We start from the raw sequence: 26,923 nt of genomic DNA on the forward strand, positions 1-26,923 counted from the left end.
GGTCCCACCTTTCTAATTTTGTTATTGTGATAACTTTTGTTTTGTTTTGTTGCTACATGATTGTCTATTTTTGTTCTGTTGCGTTTGGAGACTTCATGAACTGTCTGCCAAGGCCTATGTCCAGAATGGTATAAGCCAGGTTTTCTTCTAGTGTTTTTATAGTTTTAGGTCTTACATTTAAATCATTAATACATCTTGAGTTGGTTTTTTTTATTTGATGAAAGAAGGGGCTCATTTTCAATCTTCTGCATATGGCTAGCCAGCTGTCCCAGCACCATGTATTGAATAGGAGTCTTTAACTCATTGTTGGCTTTGTTGAAGATCAGATGGTTGTAGGTGTATCACTTTATTTCTGAGTTGTCTGTGTGTATCAATTTGTCTATGTATTTGTTTTTGAACCAGTATTATGCTGTTTTGGTAACTACAGCCTTATTGAAGTCGGATAGTGTAATGCCACCAGGTTTTTTCTTCTAGCTTAGGATTGCTTTGGCTATTCAGGTTCTTTATTTGGTTCTATGTACATTTTAGAATTTTTTTTTCTCATTCTGTAGAAAATAATGGTAGTTTGATAGGAATAGCACTGGGTCTTTAAGTTGCTTTGGATAGTACAGCTATTAAAACAATATTGATTCTTCCTATCCATGAGTGTGAAAAGTTTTTCCTGTTTGTGTCATCTCTGATTTATTTCAGCAATATTTGGTAATTCTCATTGTGGAGATATTTCACCTTTCTGGTTAGCTGTGTTCCTAGGTATTTTATTCATTTTGTGGCTATTATGAATGGGGTCTGTTCTTGGTTTTACTCTCAGCTTGGGTGTTACTGGTGTATATAAATGCTACTAATTCAAAATTCACATTACTTTCAAGTACACGTAAAACATTCACTAAAACCATAATGCGCTGAACCATAAAGGAAGCTTTAACAAATATCAAAGGATTAATATTCAGAGTATGATGTCTGATCTCCAGGGTAATCAAGCTAGAAATAAAAAATTAAAAATAAGTTAAAATCCTTTAACATTGTGAGGCTGAGGTGGGAAGATTGCTTGTGCACAGGAGATTGAGGCTGCAGTGAGCCATGATTATACCACTACATTCCAGCCTAGAGACAGGGTATATCTAAAAAATACAATACAAATTGGGCCAGGCGCAGTGGCTCATGACTGTAATCCCAGCACTGTGGGTGGATTGCCTGAGGCCAGGGGTTTGAGACCAGCATGGCCAACATGGCAAAACCCCATCTCTATGAAAAATACAAAAATTAGCTGGGCATGGCGGCGAAATTTGTAATTCCAGTTACTCAGGAGGCTGAGGCATGAGAATCTCTTAAGCCCAGGAGGCAGAGGTTTCAGTGAGCCAAGATTGTGCCATTGTACTCCAGCCTGTGCAACAGAGGGAAACTCCGTCCAAAAAAAAAATATATATATATATATATATATATATATATATATATAAAATATCTCCAAACTTAGAAATTTAACAGTGAATTTCTAAGTAAGTTGCAGATCAAAAAGTTATAACCAAAATTATAGAGTATTTTGAATTTAAAAAAAAGTTTATTTTGAATTGAAGTCCAGTAAAGATATAGCCTTTTTTAAAAAGCAAATTGTGGAACTCAACTAAGGCTCAGAGGCAAATTTTTAGCTTACATATCTATATTAGGAAGGAAAGAAAGCAAAGTAGTTGGAAAGTTAACTAAATAAAGTAGAAGAAAAATTTAAAAAGTTAAAGGCATAAATAAATAAGATTAAATAGAGCACAATAGTGAAAGGCAATAAAGATACAATTTGGCTCTTCTAAAAAATTAATAACATTGATAAATACCTAGAAAGGGTGATTAACAAAAGGGAAGAAAGGGTGGAAAGGAAAATGGAAGAAAACATGGAAGGAAGAAAAGAAAAAAGAAAGAAGAGAGGAAATGTGAGTTACCAACAGCAAGAATAAGTATTACCACATCTCCTATGTATATTTTAAGTGGTAACAGGATATTAGAAACAACTTTTTGCCAATAAATTTGACAATGTGGATGAAATAGATAAATTGCTTAAGAAAAAACTTACATAACCTGAGAGGAATAGGAAAAAATGTCCAGCCTAATATTTAGTAAAGAAATTGAATCTGTTGCTAAATACCTTCCATACACACAAAATAACAACAATAAACCAAAACATACTCATGTAACTTTGCCAGCATTCATTTAATACTTAGGGAAAAAATAATACCAATGTTAAAAAGTTCTTTCAAAATATAGAAACAAAGGAAATACTCCTTGACTTTTTTTTATGAGACCGATGTAACCTTCAGCACCAAACTTGATAAGAACATTATAAACCAATATTTCTCAGGTACATAGATGCAGTAATTCTAATAAAATTTTAGCTCAGTGAATCCAGCAAAATATATTTTAAAAAAGAATACATCTTGAATAAATCAGTCTTATTCCAGGGATGTTAAGAGTAAGCTAATGTTTGAAACTCAACCAGTGTTATCCTTCGTATTAGCAGGAAAATGGTGGTGGGAGTGGCAATCAAATTATATTTCTCCATCTGGAGAAAAACATTTGAGTGATGTTAATACTATTCACAGGAAAGCAACAACCATGAGCCAAAGAGACAACAATAACAACAACAAAGAAGGAAAATAAATCTCAAAGAACAAGGAAAAAGAAAAAGCGTTTCCTTATTCTGGTATAGATGAATGGATTTTTCATTATGTTTAGATAAACCAAACCTAATGAATGCATACAGCGTACGTCAACTCAAATAAAATTCTAAACCAAGGAAAAAGCGATCTGTAGTGTTAGAAGTCAGAGAAGAGTTACCATTGGTCTTTGTTGGATTGAGCTGTCCCGGGTGAGTGGCTTCAGCAGCAGAACTTGATTTTTCACAGTTCTGGAGGCTGAGAAGTCCAAGATTGAGGTGCCAGCAAGGCAGATTTCATTCGGAGGCCTCTTCGCTTGCAGGTGGCTGCCTCTTGCTGTGTACTCTCATAACCTGTTCTTGCTCTGTGTGTGGAGGGAGAGACAGCAAGTACTCTTTAGTTTCTTCTTATAAGAGTACTGATTCCATTATAAGGGCCTCATCTTGTATCCAAATACCATCAAGTTGTGGGTTGGGGTTTCAACATCTAAATTTGAGGGGAGGAGAAAAGCGTTCAGTTCCTAATACCATTTTTAATAGAAAATTAGTGACTGGAAGTGGGTAAATGCAAGCTTCTATTCTGTTAGCCAAGTTCTGATTCTTGAAACTGGTCATTGGTTACATGGATGTGAACGCTAAAAATGCATGACTTGTCCATTTACAATCTGTGCACATTTAGGTGTGTGTGCTGTGTAAAAAAGAAAAAAAGACACCCGAGCTGAGTGAGGTAGCGCACATCTGTGTCCCAGGTACTTGAGAAGTTGTGATGGGAGGATCAATGGAGCCCAGGATAAGGCCTGCCTGGGCAACATACTGAGACCCCCAACTCTAAAAATGGATAAAATAGATAAAATTAAAAACTCTACAGGATATCATTTTTATATATATTATAAATTCATAACTTCTTGCTTTTTTTTTTAGACTTAGGAAATGTGCCAAGGCAATCAATATCAATTCTGATTACTTTTCCTACCTAGGAATAGCCTTATTTTGTATTTCTTAAAATGTTATCCAGGCTCCCACACATGAAGCCTTATTTTTGACATGATTTATGAAAATTTAACACATGCAATAATTTTTTTTTACAGGTTATAATGAAAAAGAACAGGACTTAGCAGAAACTTACTTTCCAGGTGGCCTTTATGCAAAATACTGAATCATTCTATTTCATGTTCCTGGACCCCTACAATGTTGCTCCTTTTGTGTGTCTTGGGATAAGTACCCTGGATGCAGGCAAACTGAGTTGTTGTTCTCCCCCTTCTCTGGTCCTATTTTCCCTGGAAACTTAAATGTAGTTACTGTTTTATTGTCCTTTTAGGAAGAAAACCATGGTGTTAGTGAATTGTCCTTGACCAGCTTTTGTGGACATACAAGAAAGAAATTGAGGGAAACTTATTCTGGAGCTGATAACCAAGTGATTTTTATTTATAACCTTTTTTTCTTCACCCCACCCCGCCTTAAAGGCACGAGCCAAGAAGTGAGGACAGGAACTGGGCCTTCATTGCTGGAAACTCTGGGTCCTGGTTTGGGACTGTAGGACTCTGTCTGTCCTGTTTGGTAGCAGCTGAATGCAGTATCATGCAGTGTCAGAATGATATTGTGTTGATGCTGTCCCATTTTTCCAAAAGATGTTTGTAATCTCCCTAACAAAGGCTGCTAAATGATTCTTCCTAGTGGGAATTAAAGTGTAAGGCAGTAAGAGAGGCAATTTTCTCCTTTCTTAATGACCATGATCCATGAGTTTAAAATAACTTGGGCCATTAATCACTAATCAGATTTTCCACATTGCCAAGTCAATATTTAACATAGTGTAAATTCTTTGTAATTATGCAGATCCATCATCCTTTGGGGTGAATATACAATAATAAAGCATCTTTAATATCTTTTTTGGTTCAGTACTTTAATCCTTGAATTGCCCTTTGATGGTCCACGATAGTTTGCTTTTCTCTCTCAAATATTCCCTTCTCACCAGATGCATATGTTCTGATTCATTATTCACCCTTAGATCTCAGCTAAAGCTTTCTAAATGAATCTGTTTTGCTTTCTTCTGCCCATTGTTCCACCTTTCTTCCCCTGTCCCCAGTTCCAGTTCTAGCTTTATAAAATTCAGATTAGTTCACGTCACTGTCTTGGTTAAAATCCTTCAGCATCTCCTTATGTCTTTCAGGAGGAAATTTCGTCTGACTCTGAATATATGGCCTTTCATTCCTTGGCTTTGCCCAGTTACCACACTCAATGACCTTGATCAATCCACTGTGCTTTTTGCACCTCAGTTCCCTCCTTTGCAAAGCTGGAATAATGAAGTTCCTACCTCATAGGGCTATGGTGAAGTTAAAATGAGCTAAGGCATATAAATCTATTTAGCTGAGTGCTCCACGTGCAGGCTGAGGGTGGAAGTGCAAAACAGGATGCCTGTGTCTTCACATGGCAGAAAAGTGGAAAAGGAAACCCATTCCCTCAAGCCTTTTTATGAGGGCCTAGTCCCCATCTATGAGAGCTTCTCTCTCATTAACTAATCAGCTCCTGAAGGTCCCATCTCTTAATACTCTTGTCTTGGAGATTGTTTCATTATGAGTTTTGGGGCCACACAGATATAGACCAAAGCAAGGACAACTTTAGTTCCTTTTTATTGTGATGAATTTTTGTACTGTCTGAAAAACATACAATCCAGAATATTACTTACATAACCACAAAGTAAATAGGGTTATTTTTATGTGGAAAACAAAACACAAAAAGAGGAGTGTGTAAGACTTCTGAATGAGATGATAAGACGAGCAGAAAACTTCATCCATTTCTCTAAATGTCTCTCTCCCCATTTTTTCCACCCTCTTTGGAGTACCTTAATGAAATGATCAACAAAATATAATGAAGCAAAATCATCCTCAATGCTTTGATCAGTCATAGAAGTTATCCATAGTCCAGAAAAGATAAGAAATCTGTAGGATAGAGTACAAAAGGACTTGGGTTTAAAGGAAGACAGGGCTAACTTGCACTGTTCACTCTTGAGAGTATTCTCTTACAGGAAATATACAGAGGAGACCATTGTAAACTTCACTCTCAGTACTTATTTGGAGCAATCAAAGGCTTTGGCTGAGGCAGATCAGAGACTAGACAGTGTACACACTTGTAGGCTCAAAGTCACCTTGAGGCCACCATGCTTATGTAGCATCTACAAGTGGGGAGGAGGACGGCAGAGAGGAAAAGTAGTTATTATGTGAAAAAGATACTTGCTCACACATGTTAATTGCAGCACAATTTACTATTTTAAAAATATGGAACCAGCCCAAATGCCCATCAATCAATGAATAAATAAAGAAACTGTGGTGTGTGTGTGTGTATATATATATATATATACACAATGGAATACTACTCAGTTGTAAAAAGGAATGAATTAATGGCATTCACAGCAACCTGGGTGAAATTTAAGACTATTATTCTAAGTGAAGTAACTCAGGAATGGAAAACAGAACAGCATATATTCTCACTCCGAAGTGGGAGCTAAGCTGTGAGGATGCAAAAACAGTAGAAGGATACTATGGATTTTGAGGATTCAGGAGGAAAGGGTGGGAAGGGGATGAGAGATAAAATACTACAAATTGGGTTCAGTGTGCACTGCTTGGGTGATGGGTGCACCAAAATCTCACAATCACTAAAGAACTCACTCATGTAACCAAATACCACCTGTTCCCCCAAAACCTATGGAAATTAAAAATTAAAAAGCCTCTTGGATACATGCTGTATCCCTAACCTTCCCCCAGATTTGAAGAAGCAAGTGTTATGGTTAGTGGAAGGTTTTATAGAAGACTGAAACCATATCGGTTGATTCTATTTCACATCTATAAGTTCAAAGCACTAAGATAGTTTACTAGAACCTTGTAACTGAAAGTGTGCATCTTAGGGCGGCAGCATCAGCAATATCTGAGAGCTGATTGGAAACGAAGAACCTCAGGCTCCACTCACTGCCACTCAGTCAGAGTCCACCTTTTTCAGAAGATTCCTGGTGATTTATAAGCATGTTAGTAAGAGAAACACTGCATGAGGAGGCTCTAAATTAAAAATAAAAAGAGTAAATCAGCACTCAAGCATACTAAAAGAAAAATCCAGGAGTTCTCACCCACCTTGTTATAGAGAAAAACATTTGGATAGACTTTTACTTACTCTCACTTGGGAGTAAACAAACAAAGCCCAGTCAAATCAAAACAAACAAAACCTCAGAGTTGAATGATTCCACAATAATTCTGTGCCTTTAAGAAAAGAACACATTTTGGAGATTGAATAACCATAGCAAACAGGACATATAATGAAGTAAAATAAAATAAAAATACTTCTCAGTAAAATTGACATAAAATTCTTTTAAAAAGTTGTAAATAAACCAACAAGAACAGAAGGAGCTAAGAATTAAAATCTGCATCATATTCAGAAGAATATATAATGACAGAAATTCAAAATTACTAAATGGGACCATGATAGACAAAAACTCATTAAGAGTAAAAACATTCAAATGGCTAAGAAGTGAAAGTTTTCATATAAAAACTGGAGATAATCTATACACAATTGGCATTCTTAAAGGAAAAATAAAACACCACAAATGGAACAGTGATACATACATAGATAACATAGAAAAGACTCTTTAATGATACTCTAGTTTGCAGATCAAAGAAATCCCCTGGTTAAAAAAAGTTGAATGAAAACTCTAAACTCACACCTCTTAAAAAGAAACAAGCTCAAACAAGCCTCAAATACATGCTGAAAATACTAATTCCCGGTCCCACTTTTAGAGAGTGGGTTTGGATGGAACCAAAAAATTCATAATTGCAGCCAAAGCCCCGTGTGATTTCTATAATCAGGTAAGTTTAGGAAACTAAAACCTAGTGACAAAGAGAAAGTCAAACAAGCAACTAATTAAAAAAAAAAATCATAGTATATCTGGGAAGACAGCACCCAAAGCATGCAGTAATAGGATATTTTTAAAAAGCTTATGTTTCAAAATAGAAGTCAGTTAATATTTTCCCATTTCTAACACTAATTATTAGAAATATAAATTTCCAATATAGTTTTAAAAGTTTGGGTTAACCATACACAAAATGCAAAATGGTTGTAAGTTCTTCGAATTATTGGAGAAAAGCAAAATCCAATAAGAAATCTTAGCTCAAAGAACAAGATAGAAAAACAGGTATAACAAAATGGAATGAAAGCCCAAACATGAGTTATTATAAAACATTTAACCGAGACAAATAGCCTGATTACAGACTGGACAAAAAGTAAAGAACAATTCTGTTCAGTAATACTCTTCCAAAATAAGGTGAGATGGAATTGCTATCAGAAATTTGTTGAAGAGAATATTTTGGACCAAAAATTTATAAAATTCTAAATCAAAGTATACATAACATTAGTTACAGCTAACGCGTTCCAGAGCAAACACTTTAAGTGGGAATACAAAGATGACTTATAATTTAAAATGATAATTCCTTAGAAAATAAAGTACTATTTAACTGAACTTATATTATCTATTTTAAGAAAAGATAGAGAAAAAACTCCACAACATTATAAATAAAAAGGATATATGATTAATAAAAATATTTTTTCAATAAATAGCAGCTAGAATTTTCTGATAATAAATTTTATTTCATTTGAAACCTTGACAGAGTAATTTCTCAGAAAATGTCATGACTTTATTTGATTTAAGAAGAAATAGAAGATAGGAATTGACCATGGGTATGCAAAAATGGGATATATATATATATTTTTTTTTGTCAAAAAGTGACATCTGAAAAATACTGTTGCCCCAACTGGTAATTCCAGGTCTGTTTTTATTTTGTATTTCCAAATATTTACTGCCTGTAACAAATTATGCCCGGTTAAAAGGAACTAAGATCAAAAGCCTTCCAATTCATTTAATAAAAATTTACATTTTGCTAAAACTATATTTGATGATGATAGAAGCAGAGAAGGAAATAACTAAACACTATCAAAGCTAATTTTCACACTATTAAAGACTATAATCAAGAATATAATGTGACCATTACCAAATAATAGAAAAGAAAAAGAAATAATCATATAGGAATGTTCCACTTTGTTAGTAATCAGATAATGGAGATTAAGATTTTTGCTATTGTGATTATACTTATTATCTTAGTTGTGAAGACTACAGGGGGAAATAAAAAATGTTCATTTTTGAGCAAAAATTTTTATACATTTTCAAAAATTCTGTGGAAGTTTACTTGGCTAATTCTAATCAAGAAATTTATTCATTGAAAATCATCAGAAATGCCCATAAAGACTTATGTACAATAATATTATATTCTTATTATGATAGCAAAAAATAAAAACTACTGAACGTCTAACAATTAAAGTTTATTTACATGCATGATAGCATATTTATAATGTGGGATTTTAGATCTTTTGCAAAAATTTAGCCAAGTGACTTTGATATAACCTGCAAAGAGAGATATCGAACAGTATATAGATAAACTACTAATGTCTTTAAATACACAAAATGCTCATTTAAAAATATTGGATGTATGTGTATATGTGTATAGATAGGTTAGATGGGTGGTAGATAGATGCATACCTAGATAAGTTTGCATAAAGAAATTTATGTGATAGATATGTATGTGTATATATGTACAGAGAGGTTAGATGGATGGTAGATAGATGGATACATAGATAAATTTGCATAAAGAGATTTTAGTTGTCTCTATAGCATTTATAATTTTTGGATGAGGAATTAAATGTATTTTGGCTTTCTTTACACAACTTTGTATTTTTCACATTTTGTGCAAAGATCAGCTCATGTTTGGGAAAACAGTGATGTTTAAGTGAGTACTTTTGCAAAAAATCAATACTGTATAAGGAAAGTTTGAGGCTGAGTTTTGGAACTTTTCCTGGGGATTCACAAATATCAAATTATAGACACTGCCTTAAGAAATCATTGGATCCTATTGTCTTGTAGCTTCTGTGAATTGTGCTTCTTGTTCCTTACCAATTCATTTCAAGTAACATGCCCTTATAACTCAGAGGGGACTGAGTTGAAGGAATCTGGCTCTATGCTGAAGGCTTTGGGAGTGGTGTGTGGTATATATTCATTTTCAAATAACTCAGCATCCTTCCTTATCTATTTTATTTGATTAGATCAAAATTTACTGTTGCTATTTTAACTGTTCCCAGAAAACCGTTAGGTTTTAGCTAGAGTGTGTCTATGAATATTCATAGACAGTCAGCTTCTGTATTGGAAACCACACCCACATCTCTGCAGTATCTGCAGCAAGAATAAGGGCATCCTCTGAGACCCATAGGGCAACATGGAAACTTGACAGCAGCTGCCTGCAGAATGCACATAAGGTTTGCTTGGCTGTTATTGATTTTTATAATAGGACTTCTGATTTATGATTTTGTATTACGGAAATATTTTTAAGCTTCTTATATCTGCTTTGCATGATTTGCCTATCACAAAAACTCATAAGATAAAAAGTTATCTTTTTTAAAATCAGAGATTAATATGTAGCTTATTTATTTATTTTTGACAGAGTCCTGCTCTGTCTGACAGGTTGGAGTGCAGTGGCACAATTTTGGCTCACTGCAACCTCCGTCTCCTAGGCTCAAGCAATTCTCCTGCCTCCACCTCCCAAGTAGCTGGGATTACTGGTGTGTGTCACTTGCCTGGGTAATTTTTGCATTTTTAGTTGAGACGGGGTTTCACCATGTTGGTGAGGCTGGTCTTGAACTTCTGACCTCAGGTAACTCACCTGCCTTGGCCTCCCAAAATGCTGGGAGATTACAGATGTGAGCCACTGCACCCAGCCAATATGTAGCTTAAAAAAAAAGTACATAAACCGTTCCTGTATTTTTGGGGATGTACAGTGAAGCAACACTTTGCATATACACATGGTAGGGATTGTATTCATAGGAAGGTTAAATATGTAGACAAATATGATGGTGCATGCCGTGCATGTCAATGAGGCTATCATTTTGAGTTTGAATTTGATATAAGAATACAGAGGCATATGTAAGTGAGTCAATATATGGGTAAATACTGGAAGCTTGCCTGAAATCACATAGCTAGCTAGCTAGCTAAATTTATTTTATGTATTTTACTGGTATGAATCATTTATGTATATCTGTACCATGTAGCACATAGGTCAACAGGAAACTTCTTACCCCTGGGGGAAGAAGAAAGTCCTCCTCACAATTTTTTTTTTTTGTATGTCAATTATTGCTGCCTAGTCTCTCATGGCTTCCTCTATCTTATCTTGTAAACATTGTCTTTTAATTGCACTAAGTAGTCAAAAGTGGAAATCAATAACTCTTGGAGAACTGACCCCCTCCACACGATCCCAGGCCAATGAATCCCCAGGTGTAAAGACATCAGTGAACTGTGGACTACTGAAGTTTTCATCTGGGAAGAGTGTAAATCACAACATAGAACTTCAAATCTCTTTTTGAAGTATTTTTTTTTCCAGAGTTCCTGCCAGAGTCTTGCTCTCTGATTTCCCTCAGCATCTAGCCCTCCTTTTCTGTTCTTTTGTCTCTATTTTTCTCTAAGGAACTTCAATTCTCTTGTTCTCATTTATGGAGTAATTTAGCAGATTTGCATATCTCATATTTGCTTATCTAAACCTATCAATGTATTCTCAAAACAAGGCTTTTCTCATTAACATGTTTCTCATTAACATTTTTCTCGTAACTGTTCCTGCTTAGGAACAGTTGGGGTTATCTATCATAAGCCTTTTCTTTTTAATTGAACACACAGTGATTTTTCTTCAGCATGAGTGCACCTGGGATCCATTTTTTATTGTCTCCTCACACAGGGTTCTTCCTGTGTACGTTTTCCATCTCCAGTAGTTCAAACTCCTGTTTTTATTACAGTGATTTGCAAGTTTTTGTCTCAACTTGTACCTCCACCTGCATCACAAACCCACACACAGATCTGCGTTCCAGATATTTAGACTTGGAAGTCACTTGAGCACCTTACATTCAACATATTCAAAACAAATCTCTCTATGTATCCCACAGGCAATGTGTTTTTATTTTATTTATTTTATTTTTTATTTTATTTTTCTATGCTCTTTATATGTATTAATACTACCACTGTCTTCATAAGCACCCAGAAGTCTGGGAGTTCTACTGTTCCCTGGTAATTAACATTGGCTTTCTAATGAAATTCTGTCCCCTCTAAATTTACTGTTTCCTTTCCAACTTCATTAGCCTTCTTTGGAACCCTCATTATTTTTTCTCTTAGACTCTAGAAACTACCAAAGTGATCTTTTATATTCGATCTGTTTTTACTTCTTCTTCCACTTGTGTCAGAGAAATCCTTCTAAACTATAAATCTGACTTCCACTCCTCTGCTTCTCCTATAGGTCAAGCGCAGGGATGCAATTAGAGTACAGTGTCTGTCACAATCTGGCTCCAGGTGACTACCTGCCTAACTCATTTTCACTCCTCTTCAGGCCCCCACACTGGGTCCACTTTCTTCTTGCATCTCTCAATGAGCTATCACATTTGTATTTCTGAACCTATGTAAGTGCTGTTGCTTTTTCCTTAAAAGATATTCCTCAGTTTTATTTTTCTGATCAGTAAACTCCTACCCTTCCATCAAGACCCAAACCAAAAGAATCAACTGTTGTGAAGTCTTGTATGACCCCTGTACTTTTCCCTTCTGTTCAGTGTCAATTCCTTTTCCTCCCTGTGTTTCACAATACGTTCTTCACCCTCTATTAAAGCACGTTCTGTATTACACCGTGATGATTAATTTACACTTTGGTCTCTCCACTAGAGTGGGAGTTCCCAGGTCAAAATTGCATTATATTTGAATTTATTTCTTCTATATTGAGCACAGTGCCTACAGCAAGGTCATGGATGCATAATGTTGAATTAAATAATGGCCGAGTCTTATTTATGATATTTGGAGACAAATGAACTTCAGATCTGCTCTTGATATGACCTTTTATGTAACAAAGATTCTCTCCTCGACTAGAGCTTAGCCAGGCTCCTCTGAGCCTTCTTTCAGACTAGGCCTCATTCTTGGGTTTTATCGTAGGCCTGCTCAGTGCAATTTTAGCTAGAATCCTGCTAAGTCACTTTAATAAGAATCTCCCCACCCTTGATATCTGATTACACTTGATAAGTCATCAAATTTCTCATCCTTAGCCTTTGGTGCGTATGTACGTGGGCTATGTTTAGCAAGAATCTTAAGTCATTTTAGCAAGAATCCCACTAGCTTAGATGCTAGCTATCACCTCCTAGTAATTTTCTTTTCTTTTCTTTCTTTTTCTTTTTTGACACAGATTTCACTCTCTTACCCAGGCTGGAGTGCAGCAGTGTGATCTCGGTTCACTGCAACCTGAGCTTCCTGAATTCAAGTGATTCTCAGCCTCCTGAGTAGCTGGGATTACAGGTACACACAACCACACCCAGCTAATTTTTGTATTTTTAGTAGAGATGGGGTTTTGCAATGTTAGCCAGGTGTCTTGAACTCCTGGCCTCAAGCGATCTGCCCGCTTTGGCTCCCAAACTGCTGGGATTACAGGCGTGAGCCACTGTGCCCAGCCAGTAATTTTCTATCCACTGATTCCCTCACTCTGCTCATTGGCTATAAATCCTTAATGGTGTGTTTTGTACTCAGAGGTCATCTCTCTCTGCAATGGTCCTGATACCTATGGTAATAGTGCTGATTAAAATCTTTCATATCCTTTTAACAAGTACCAAAATAATTTTTTCTTTAATATATGCCATATTTGTTTCTTTTTCTTTTTTTTTTTGAGACGGAGTTTCGCTCTTGTTACCCAGGCTGGAGTGCAATGGCATGATCTCGGCTCACCAAAACCTCTGCCTCCTGGGTTCAGGCAGTTATCCTGCCTCAGCCTCCTGAGTAGCTGGGATTACAGGCATGCGCCACCATGCCCAGCTAATTTTTTTTTTTTTTTTTTTTTTTTTTTTTTTTTTTTTTTTTTTAGTAGAGACGGGGTTTCACCATGTTGACCAGGATGGTCTTGATCTCTTGACCTCGTGATCCACCCGCCTCGGCCTCCCAAAGTACTGGGATTACAGGCGTGAGCCACCGCGCCTGGCCCCATATTTGTTTCTTATGAAGATATTCTTTCTGCACATCAGTAAGGTTCTCAGAAACATACTGATTATTCTAGATTATTTTTAAAATTCTTTCTATTTAAGATGAATTAAGTATGCACTTCCCAACCTACTTGAATAACTGGTTAACTTGGGCTTACAGAGTAGCTTACCCATATATGAGAATTTGACTGTTGTCAGGATAATATTTCAGTATCTTATTAATATACATGTGTTTTTTATACAAACAGAAAAGACATTTTATAATGAATGCATAAGGATTTGTACATCTAAATGATTATTAACCACTGAGATTCTTTAAGGTAGATAAAAATGCTAAAGAAAGAAAATCACCCAGTGTCTGAGTAATTCTAAGCATTGATTTGTATTTTACTTTTTCCTATTTCCAATCAATAGAATGTTCTTGAGCAGCTGTACACTTAGTCCAATAATACTGACACTGACTGAATGCCTCCTCTGGGAACACGCAAATCATAGTATTTTTAGGATCAATTTCAAGAGTTCATAATTACACTTTGGTTTTTCCTTAAGTATTAAATATGTTATGATTACTTCAAGTAAGATACGAATACAATACCTTTCCTGAGTACTATATTAAATATTTTTCAGCACCTACTGCTAGGTGCTGTGAATATAGAAGAAAAATTCAGATCAAACCCTTGTCCTCATGGAACTTATGCTGTCGTGCTAAAGAATGGCAATAAACAAGACAACCTAAAATCTGCTAGATAGTGACGAGAACGATAGAGAAAAATGTAACAATGTAAAAGAGGGTTTGTGTAGAAGACATGATTTTATGTGGGTTTGATAGAGTTCTGTAGAAAAAACATAACTAATATAATTGAGAAGATTAATTATATAAATCATCCATTTATGAAGCTGATGACCCATGACATGCTGTCTGTAAGCTGGAGGACAAGGAAATATAGTGATGTAATTCAGGCCATGTCTGATGGCCTGACATCCAGGGGAGCCCATGATGTGACTCCCAGCCTGAGTCTGAAGGCCTGAGAATGAGGGGTGACCATGGTGTGACTCTCAGCCTGAATCTGAAGTCTTAAGAACAGGAGTGTGTTTGGAGGGGTACTAGTATAGTTCCTGGAATCTGAAGATGCAAAGACCAAGAACTAAAATATCTAACAGCAGGGGAAAAAATGGCAGCAGTTTTGACCAGAGTGATATTCACAGTGGTGATTATTAGTGGAAGAGGCTGGATTGTGAGTGTATTTTGAAAGTAGGTTTGCAGCATTTGCTAATAGAGTCAAGGTTGGGTGGAGAAAAAGAGAAAAAATAAAGATGACTCCAAGGTGTTATGCTTGGACAACATGAAGGATGAGATTGCCATTTACTGAGATGAGAGGAATAGGGATTTGGAAAGGCTCAAGTTGGGTAGTAAGAATACCAAGAGTTTTGTTTTTAAATATGTTAAGACCTGTAATTAGAACTCTCTCCTAGAAAATAAATCTGTTGCATTTTTTTTTCTTGCCAAGATAGCAACAGACTTGAAGCTACAGATGTGCCTATGCAGTGGGTTGTATACTGAGATGGCTAGACATTGCAGTGAGTAGTGGGATACCTGCTGCAAAGTCTAGTGGGCTTGAAGATAGGACTTAAAACTGCCAATGGGACAAACAGACTCTCTGTATTTCACAAAGTTAAGAGAGCTATTATAATTAGATGATTAAGTCTCAAGACAGTTTAGCATGGATAGAATTCTACCTAAAGAAAGTCTGTATCTTCCTCCCTAGTATTAAGGCAGACTGCCTTCTCAGTTTTTGGGTTTTTTACTTTCTTTCTTTCTAACATATGGAAGTATCACTTCTAGCAAAGATGCTTTCTGTGCTTGCTTATAAAGGGTGCTAATGTTGCCTCAAAAAGGAGTCATATTTCCCTAAAATTACAGACAACCCTGAAAGTTGAGGTAGATATATTTCAGAGTTCTTGCATATTCAGAATTTCATTGGATGCCCTTGCATGCAAAAATTCAGTTACCATCATTTTCAGCAAGAAATAAGAATCTACAAAAACAAGATGAACCTAAATTCTAGAAGTGGTAAGTAGCAGCACAAGGTTGCCAAGGTGACTGTGTCAGAACTGGGATGAGGAACGAGGTGTGTTAACTCATAGTTTAATATTCTTCCCACCATAGTACACAAATATAATTAGAATTTAACTCTGCATTTCTTAATCTCTTATGTAGATTTTCTTTTGGAACAAGCAGAAATCCCTGCAGTCTAGTTTTGCATGAGTTTGTTGGGAAATAATTCTAGGCTATTGGCAAGTTGAGGAGAGACTTGCTCTTACTGAGTGATCATAAAATACCTTATATAAGCAATGGGAGACTATCCAGTTCTTTCTGGTTGCAGAGAAACTTGTCCACCAACTCCTGGAAACAGAAGTTTTAGACTCAACCAATGAAGCTTAAGCAAATAGCATTACCTCATCAAAAGAGCTTTTCATTGGCTGTTCATTTTCTATGTAGCTTTAAGATACTTTTCGATACTTTAACCCTTGTGTGTATAAATCAATGTAGAGCAGTGTTGGGGCTAACAGTTGATACTAAAGACATTTTAGGTGATATACATATAGCATATGGATAGATTAAAGAAGGGAATGTGATTTATTTCCATGCAAAACATGGAACAGTACTAATAGTCAATTTGACTTATAACAAAAACTTTATTTTCTTTTTGCTGACTCATAATACCTCTATTTGCATGCTAAAAAGGTATCAGTTCTTGGAGGAAAAAAGAGCAAAGAGAACTATAGACTGATGATTTACTATATGTACTAAACCCTGTGGCTTCTGAAACATCTATTTCCCATGGATTACACCTCCTTAACCATCTGTCCTTGGTAAACTGGGAGTTAGTGTTGGATTTATGTGCTGGAGAGAGGAATAGAAATCTATGCATGTGGGAACAAAACGGATGAATACAGCTGAGGTATTTGAGCAGCACTGGAAGGATCCGTGGATGAAAAATCTCCTGTCGTTAACCATGAGCAGCTTACTTGTTCTTCTCTGATATAGAGATACCTTTGCCATTACCTCTCTTTTCTAGTCCCGTGAATCCTTTAGGTCAGAATAATTTCTCATTTCTTCTACTTAAAGCAGTTTCTATTAGTCTGAGTTAACATTTTTGACTGCTTACATTTTTTCTTCTGTCCTGCCTCTGGACTAATATTGTGACCTGTTTACAATATTTATCTTGTGTTGCCAATTAGATTATACACACTATGAGATCAAGGTTTAGGAGTTAAAAGTTTTCAGTCTCTGTCAGAACCTAGCACAATACACATCTGAGGACTGGTTAATGGGGATGATGATTGGAGTGACACTCTGGAGTAAGGGCATGAAAATTATCACACTTCTTAATAGCTAACCTGAGAACATTCCAGTCCAGAAAAGAAGCGCAGGCTTTTGTTTCTGTTGCAGTTCATAGACTTAGATTCTCAGAGGTATAACTTAGCTGAAAGTGCCATAAGATTGGAAAAGACCTGGCTTTGACATCTATCTCTGTCTCTTTCTGTATTGTAAACTTTTATACATTATTTAATTTCCATGAGCTTTAGTTTCCTTGTCTGTAAAACTGGGAGAAATGGAACCTAGATCACAAAGCAATTGCAGGGATGACAGGCGGGTGCAGATACCTACCCTCTCTGGCATCTTCTTTACCATCTCCCCTTTACTCTAGGTAAGATTCATTCATCCTAGGTGGTGAGAAAGAAAATGTTGTACTTAGCAGGAATTTTTTAATATCACTCTCTACTTATTTCTGCCATGGGATACTGAAACCTTCACTTCACCCTAACGTCCCTCACTGTGTGTAGCCAGTCCCCATCAGAACAGAAAAAAGTACACTGAGAGCAAAGGTCGTGAATTAGATTTGTTGTCATTGATCTGCCTCACCTCTCATGAGCCATGAGCATCTGAAAGCCACAGGGATACAGCCTTCACCTTTGCCTCTGAGGTGTAGGCCTCTTTGTTCCTCTTTATTTTGTCTTCCTGTTCAACTTCTCATATCCATGGTGAGATAAGAGACTTAAACTCAACTGCGGCTCAGCATTGTTCGAATCTAGGCATTGTTCCTGTCACTTGCCTTTTTTTGAGCTGTGCCCTCCATTCAAACTGTGGGAAGTCATGCCAGGAACCACAGGTTTGACCTGATTGCATGTTATCACCACCAATAGTAAGCCAATTGCTTTGACCTATTTGAGATTTTTTTGGCATCACTGGTTAGCCAGTTAATAGATACTTGATTCAAGATTATTTAATTCATTCACTTTTTAAAATTTTCATCTGTTGTTTCATTTAATTTCTGAGCACATCCTCTACTTTACATTCGTGCCTAAGCCCTAGATTACAGAGCTAAATATATTAATGTTCATTCTACTGGATTTGCTCTGGGCATGCCTCAGCTTCACCTTGAATTGTACTTATCCCATAGTGACTCATAGCTGAGCCTGAAGTATCCTTAAAAACATTTATTAAAAATTTCAAATAGAAAATGAAGTGTTAATAGATTCAAATGTATATTGAATGTTTTTGATATTTCCTGAAGACTTTATCTCAAAGCAAATAAGCAATGCTCTTTTTAAAGTGGAAGTATTTATATTAAAAATGAAGAGACTGGCCAGGCATGATGGCTCATGTCTATAATCCCAGCACTTTGGGAGGCTGAGGTAGATGGGTTGCTTGAGCCCGGGGATACAAGACCAACCTGGGCAACATAATAAAACCCCATCTCTACTAAAAATACAGAAATTAGCTTGGCATGGGCATGCATACCTATAGTCCCAGCTATGCAGGAGGCTGAGTTGAGAGTTTTGCTTGAGCCCAGGAGGTCAAGGCTGTAGTGAGCCATGATCATGCCACTGGACTCCAGCCTAGGTGATGGAGTAAGACCCTGTGTCAAAAAACAAATAATTTTTTTGTCTGTATAAATTATTATTGTGTTAATCTCTTTGTTTATTTGAGACAGAGTCTCACTCTATTGCTCAAGCTGGAGTGCAGTGGTGTGAGCCTAGCTCACTGCAGCTTCGACCTTCCAGGCTTACGGGTTCCTGCTGCCTCAGCCTCTTGAGTAGTTGAGACCACAGGTGCTGGCACTATGCCCTGCCTCAGAAAAATATCTTTAGAAGAACAGTTAAGTAACATACTGCATTTGCTTAGGGAGAGACAGAGATTGGGACAAAGGATTTTAATGTAAGATTCTGTCTTCTCTATACAAATTCTGTAGTCTTAATAAATGATTGGTTTGTTATACTCCTAATAAAGTTAATGGAAAGAATCAAAACCTTTCCAAGTATTTTTTTTGCTTTTACTGTAAAAATCAATACCCAGTTTTCCATCAAATTACAATAAAAATAAAGCCAATACGTAGATTTTACAGAATCTGCCAGAAGTGTCTCATTAAAATGACCTCCTGCAAGGACAAATACCCCAATGGCTTTTGTGACTCCCCAAGGGTTGACCTATTAACAGTCATACTTGTGTTATCTGATCAAAACAAGAACAGGGGATCTCAATGGTAGTTTCTTCTCTTTGGTTAGATTTGGGATGAAGCCATATGCTATACCCTGAATCCCTGAATTTCATTGGTCCCATGGAGTCTCTGCCAGGTTGACCTTGGGTATTGTCTGTGGAGGTGAGTCCATATCACACCCACAGTTTTGACCTGGTACTTTCCTGATTCACAGTTCCCTTAAAAGCTTTGCTTTAGTGTTCTTTCTAGACTCATGGCTGAGATACTGCTGTTTATGTAGCTTGTTGGTTCATTTACTTGCATAACAAATATTTATTGAACAATTACAATGTGCCTGCTGGCTACTGGATTAGAGTGGGACAAGGCTGACATTCCCTTACCTTCACATAGTTTACATTCTAGTGAGACAACAGATATTTAACAAGAAATTGATATAAAATATGATGAATGTTTATGGAGGAAATATAATTTCTAATCCCTGAAGAGGCTGGGCCTGGAGTTCTCAATGAGGAAATTTCATGGAATCATAGCACCAGTTTCTCTCATTGTCGAGAATCCTACTCCCTCTTCCTTGGATTTTTTCCATACTCGGCTCTTCCTACCTCATTCTGTTCCTCAACACTGACCACTTGGAACATCTTAACTGAGGCTGGTTTCACTGCTGGGAGCTGCCTGATCATCTCTGTTACTGGCCTTTCTAGCAAAGTCAGATTCTTTCAGGATGGCACTGGTGTGTGTGTTTCAGACCAGCCACTGTGTCTTCCTCTCCCTCTCAGGTGCATGTTAGGGAGATCATGTGCAGATCAGTCCAGAAGGCTGCAAAGACCCCTGGAAACATATCTTCATGCAAACCTCAATTTGGAACTGCCTTTCTCTGTAGCCATATCATGCAATACCTTCATAAGATACAATGCAGTGCTTCTTTAAGGAACTTGCAAATTCTTAGAGAGCCTAAATCACTTAAAAGCCATTGCTATACTATTTAGTTTTTAAATAAAGGATAAACTTTATCATGTACAAAAATGAAGAAAACAAATATTGCTGTAAGGATCAGAAAGAAGGAAAGACTTCTAGCTGTAATGCACCATGACATGTAAAGCATTCTTGCAGCTATTTGCTAATAGCCTAGTAGTACAAAAGAAACATCGTAACCACCAGGATGAAATTGCTTACCCAAGGGAGTAAGATTTGTGGCTGGATGGCTTTCTGGCATTAACATTGATTCCATGAAACTATTGTTTCATAAAGATGCTTAAATATTTCAATAAGATCAATTAATAGACAAATATACTATCTGCAAACATTTATTACACAAAAAGCCATTACAAGGAAGCATATCGAGTGATTGGGACTTAAAATGATTTAATATTTGTTCATGACCACTGAGGGACTTAACCAATTTTAAAAGACAAGTGGCATATGTGGAAAATAACAACTGTCAGCACTCAGTTAAGTGTTAAATAAAGGATACTGGAAGCAAAGGATGGGAACACATTCATGGGGAGCGAATGCTTGTGTATAATTTAATCCTTACAAGTGTGCAAGATTTATATTGGTATCTCCATCTTGCAGATAATAGACATGAGACTGAGATAAATTCAATAATCAAGGCAAAATAGCTATTAACTGGAATCCACATTCAAGTCAATTATGCAACAAAATGTGGGTTTTTCCACTCAGTTGAAATTCTAATAGTTTGGAAACTGTGGGTTTTTACCGTATCATCTACTACCCAAACTGGGAAGCCTTTGAGAGTGAAAGCGGCTATTGCCAATAATTATTTTGAAACAACAGAGGTAAAACAGTAAGGACCTTAGAAAATGGGGACATATGATCATCCTACCTATCATATTTTATTTAAGCTATGTCACTATGGAAAAAATATAGATATAGGAATGATTTAGAGCAGGGTCAAAGGTTGCAATGCTTCTTTCCCAATCAATAATTTAGGGGAGGAGCCATTTCTGTGACCCCTCAACCCACCAGATTCAGCTGACTTCTTAGACCCACAGTGCTTGAGTCTAATATTCCTTTAGCTGCAAAGTTGTAAACCAACCAGCTGTTTGCTTGCAGCAAGTGGATACTGTATTAATGAATATGAGGTCTCAGGATGGGTCCTCACATGAACCTGTGGACTTGCTGGATCACCACCGTCCCTCCTCTGCAGCTAACTGCCTTATATTTGCTACATCAGTCAGAGTGGTGCTTAGGACTCAGAAATTGGCCCTGATGTGAATCTTCACTCTGACTCTTAAACATATGATATTTCGCAAGTTATATCACCTGAATTTGCCTATATTTCTGTATCAGTAAAATGTGGAAAACAATAGCATGTATGTCATAGAACTTGACTTCCAACTGTATTCATAATGTTTAGAATTAGCATTGATTGGAATTATCATTACTTTCTATCACACAAGATATGGGATAAATAGCTCAATTAAGTATAATCTTCTGATATTTGGCAGAGAGTATCATTAGTAATAGAGTGGTGAGTTTGGAGCTAAAAGTCTTGGGTTTGAAGTCCTAGCTCCTCTACAGAATGTTCCTGGACAGGTCATGCTACTTCCCTGAGTCTGGGCTTCTCAAGTGTATAAATTGGAGCTCATGCTACCTTTAGAGACCATTGCCTATCCTACAGGGTCATTGTAAGCATCATGATAAGGTATTTTATAATCTAAAAAGTGATATAGGAAAGTAAATTATTATAATTGTAATTCTAACATGTTTTGTTATAAACGATTCAATAAAAGTTGTATGGCTCTTGACAACTTTCAAATATTTTGGAATAATAATTCCTAGCTCTTATATCACCTTTGAAATAACTGGTTAATCATCATTGCATAATTGGATCAAGAGCTAAAAATAAAACCACTGTTGTCAGTTTTCGGTGAAGTAAACTGGGTTCAGAGTTTGCTTATGAGGCAAACTAATGGTCAGGAGAGCAGCTGGCTACAAACGTCTCATTATATCCAAGCCTTTGTGAAATAACGAACTGAACCCTCCCAAATATGTGAACCGAGTCCCAATATTAAAATATATTATAAATGATGAAAACACTGCGAGAATTAGAGCTCTCTGTGCTTGGAAGAGAATTCTGTGCTGCATTGCAGAGAAATGTGAATAGCAACGCTGAAACAAGTCAAAGAAGTCAGTTTTAATTCCCATTTGCTCCCCTATTGAAGGAACCACAGAGACCAAGAGTACCAGAGTTTGGCAGTGGGCCAGAGGGGTCCCCAGGGCAATTTCCAGGGAAAGATTATAAATCAGGTGCGAGAAAATGGCCTCTGTACTATGTGCGGTTGCTATAAAACTCAGATTAAATGTGGAAGTTTCCCGGTGAAAATCTTCTTAAAGCAAATAACCAAAAAATACAATTTTCATGGAAAAATCTGTATTTGAAAAGGGCATAGTGAGATTAACATTCACCACCCTTGTAAAAGATGCAAGCGCTTTCATCCACATGCCCAGGGCTAGCGTGGACTCAGGGTGCTTGATGCTATAATGCCAGTACCCTACTCATTATTCACATCAAGCAAGAGAATCCCACTGTCCAGTTAGAGGAACCAGGCTGAGTTAACTTCTTAAAGCTCACAAGCTGTCTGTTATCAGGCTTATTCTTGCTCACTAGTAAACTCCACCATCATTCAAGTATATCAAGCAGAGAAATTTCATAAAATGCACTTAAGTGGTAGAAAGAGCTCATGGTTGCCTAGCAACAGAGCTTCCAGAGGTATGCAGAGTGACAAGCTGAAGAGATCTCTAGAGAAGAGAGGAAACCTGGATTCTTGCTGGAGCTTTTTCTGGCTATATTAAGTGAGAAAAGCATTTCAACAGTTGGAGGAACTCACCTATAAAATGACGTGCTTGAAATAGATGTTCACTGGAGTTCTTTTCACTCTTTTATTTATGATTGGATGAACTGTCAAGTTATTAGAGTCTTAGCCTCTGAGACATGACACCTGGGTTTAGATCCTAATGTTGTCAATGAACACAACTTCTTTGGTCATTCCCAATATATTCCAGACTTGTATAATTCTTTATGTAAAAGACCACCCATTCATCATATGATTCTTTTGCGTGATTTACTTAAAGAACACACAGTTCTCAAGCACGAACAGTATACAAGACATGGTGCTTATGTTAAGGCTGTAAACATGAGTAAATCACAAACTGCATCCTCTAGGGGCTTATAGCCTTGCAGAGGATAGGAAAGGTTTATAAAACAGGGCATAGCCTTACAGGGCACCTAGCAGAAAGTCTTTTTGTTGACTCGAAGGATCCATAGTGATCTGGAAGGCTTTTATTTTAAGATAGAGTTTATATTGTAGTGAGTCCTGAAAATTTGCAGCCATCTTCCATATTTTGACATAATAAAACTTAAGCTTGAGTTAAATGACTTGCCTCGAATTACACACTTAATAAGCAACAAAGGTAGGATTCAAATTTCTGCTTTCTGATTACAAATTTAGTAACTTTTTTTTGCAAAGTAGGCCCTGGTATAAGGGGAAAATTGATAAATACATATAAAAGTTATAAAAGTAGAGGGGTGATGGCCCTTGAAAGAAGGGAGAAATTGTACCTGGAAGGAATGAGGATAAATTTTCATCAAAAAGGTAGTATTTGAATTAGATATTGTCGGATACATAGAATTAAGTCTCTGAAGATAGGAAGATACAAATCCGTGGCAGAGGGTCTGTTATGAATAAAGGAAAAAAAACTTTGGTAAGACTATACGCAGCAAAGGTTAAGAAAATCAGTCTAGTTACAAGAATCACATATGAGAAGTAGAGCAGCAAAAGGCATAAGTGAGGTTGTTTGAAATCAACTTTGAAGGTCAGGCCCAGGGGCTTTGATTGCATTCAATTTGCAATTGGGAGACATTAATGTTTTTAAGCAAAAGAATGGCATCAATGTATTTATGGCCTTGAAGGGGTCACAGTTATGATGGATACAAATTGTCATTGTGAATACTGATTAGGTGGTGGCAGCAATTGTCCAGGAATAGGCATGGGGTGGCAAGAAGAATGATAATTATCAAGGAGGGGAGGAGAGAATGGACTCAACGGATTTTAGAGGGAGAAAGAATAGTACTGTGGAAAAGCTGTCAAAGTGAGGAAGTATTGAAGTGGTCACGTGTATCAAGTATGCTTGGCAGCAGGGAAGGCATGTCGAGGCTGAAGCTATAGACTTTGGCATCATCTGTTCACAGGAATATATTGGTAAAATGAAGGTGGATAAATAGCCAAGGGGAAGATTCTGTACTATTTATAAATCTGTAGCCTCAAAATCAAATAGTAGGAAGCTTAATTGCAGGAAACCATATTAATAATGTTATAATTAGAATACATGTTCAGAAAAGTCCACCGATATTGAATATGAAGATGTCTGTCTTTGTACAGAAGGACTGTAATGAAACATCTACATCCTAGGACACCCGAAGTTCATTTGTCAAGTTACAGCAGCTGAATGACAATTTCTAGTATTCACTGTAATATAAACTCTGTCATAAAATAAAAGCCTTCCAGATCTCTACGGAACCTTAGGAGTCAAAGGAAAGGCCCTCTGTTTGCTGCCCCTGAAGGTGCAACTTCTAATTTCATAAATCTCTGTTTACATTTTCCTATTCTCTGCAGTCTGCAAGCTCCTAGAAGGTGGAGTTTGTGATTTATTCATGTTTACTCCCTAATTCTCATGCCGTGTCTTTTCTTCTATTTCCCAGAGATAATCACTATAGCCACTTAGTTTTGTCTGTTTTTGACCTTTATACAGAGACAACCACTGAGTATATTTCCTTTTGTGCTTGGCTTTTTCTAGTCACTTATGTATACAAAATTTATCTATAATGTTGCCTGTACCAATAAACTATGTTTATTCATTCTTGTGTAGTAGTCTACTGCATGAGTATCCCATTATTTATTTATGCATTCTGTTGCTAAATGATTTGAGATTAAAAAATAATCCTGCTTTGACATTTTTGTGCATGTGTACATGTATTTCTTTTCTTTTTCTTTCTTTTTTTTTCTTTTTGAGACGGAGTCATGCTCTGTCACCAGGCTGGAATGCAGTGGCGCATTCTCAGCTCACTGCAACCTCCAGTTTGTGTCCAAGTGATTCTCCTGCCTCAGCTTCCTGAGTAGCTGGCACTGCAGGCACTTGCCACCACACTCAGCTAATTTTTGTATTTTTAGTAGAGACGGAGTTTCACTATGTTGGCCAGGATGATCTCAATCTCTTGACCTCGTGATTCACCTACCTCGGCTTCCCAAAGTGCTGGGATTACAGGCATGATTTACCATGCCTGGCCGTGTATTTGTATTTCTGTTATGAGTAACACTGGGAATATGTTTTCTGTGTGTGTACGTTTGTGTGTGTGTGTGTCTGTGTCTGTGATTATTTTGATGAAGTGGGGCCATAATCGGCCTTTCCATGGGGCATGATGAACCAACCATCTGTAGTTGCTCAGTGAGGACCTGAGTGAGTAGACATAAGCCAGGCCAGAGCTAACAAACCCAAATGTGGTGCTGTGTCTGAGAGCATAAACACGTATGAATGAGAGTAACTATAAGTAGCGTTAATTATTTCTTGATTTGAGCTGTCAGTTTCCAGCGGCATCTGATCTAATGAGTTGTGCAAAACAAAGAGCTTCTATGTAGTGAAGACATGCCTGGTAAATAGAAATCATGTCATGGTTCCAGGTGGTCCGTGTGGTTTTGAACAAAGTAAAAACCAACATATAACATAGAGAAAAGTGGTTCAGTCCCCAGAACAAATAACAATGAGGATAAAGTTGTATGTCAGGGTCCTCTCTATACCAGTGGATTTCAGCTCCAATTTCCAATGCCATCAGGCAACTGGGAGTACAAATCAAGAGCAACTCAGGAAACAGAGTAAGAAGCCCAGATATGTGGTCTGGAAACTCATGGAAGAGATTAATGCAAGACTGCGGCTCATTGACAAGCAGATGTCTATGAATCACTGCAAATAAACCATGGGCTGATTCTTGACCCTATCCTGAGGTTCTTGGACTGGCCAGGAAGTAATAACTTTTACTCAATGTAAGGCTGGCAACTCTAGAAGCCAGGTAAAACAATGGACTGATTCATGACCCTATCCAAGGGTAGCTGCTAGTTTTCTTACGGTCTCTCTTGGTTTAATCTAAACTGGCTCAGAGCTGAGTCTTCACAGTATAAGCCCAAGAGCTATAGTTCAGCCTGGAAGAATGGAGCAGGAATTGACTCATAATCATGATACCCTAAGATGTTTCAAACCTATATATTCAAAGAGAGATCATTCTAAATAGATTACCTATGCATTTTAAAGGCAAAATTAGGAATTTTATTGCCTTATTCTTTTGGAAACAATTTTCTTTTCTCAGTGGAATGTGAAATTAAGACAGACAAACCTCTAAGCTATGTGTAGGCTATAGGATCAGAAAGTTGCTTCCCCAGTGGGGCTGCAATGGGAACTCATGGGGAGGAAGTGTCAGAAAATTAAAGGCCTCAAAGAGAAAGCTTATAATAAACATCTTATGCCCAGGGTATTCTAGTAAAAAATGCTGCATTCTGTAATACTGAATTCAAACAAGGAAATTAAGTAGTATACTTGCCCTTCAGTTCCTTTTTGCAGTTGTGAGAAAATGCATTCCATTTCCAGATCCCTGTAATGAGTAATACATTGTATTTTACAAAGGAGCCTCCTTGGAATGCAT

At 36.9% G+C, this 26,923-nt stretch overlaps 1 long non-coding RNA gene across 2 annotated transcripts in view; it reads left to right on the plus strand.

Moving 5' to 3' along the window:
- Window positions 1-9,889: 9,889 nt before the first annotated feature.
- The window catches only part of LOC103787459 (uncharacterized), a 426,173-nt gene continuing 409,139 nt past the window's right edge, over window positions 9,890-26,923 (plus strand). For both annotated transcript variants that reach the window (XR_013525503.1, XR_013525505.1), the window contains exons 1-2: window positions 9,890-9,979; window positions 12,925-13,034. This is a non-coding gene — a long non-coding RNA (uncharacterized LOC103787459). The remainder of the gene's footprint in view (window positions 9,980-12,924; window positions 13,035-26,923) is intronic.

The sequence above is a fragment of the Callithrix jacchus genome, chromosome 13 (genome assembly GCF_049354715.1).
Source record: "Callithrix jacchus isolate 240 chromosome 13, calJac240_pri, whole genome shotgun sequence".
Lineage (NCBI taxonomy): Eukaryota > Metazoa > Chordata > Mammalia > Primates > Cebidae > Callithrix > Callithrix jacchus.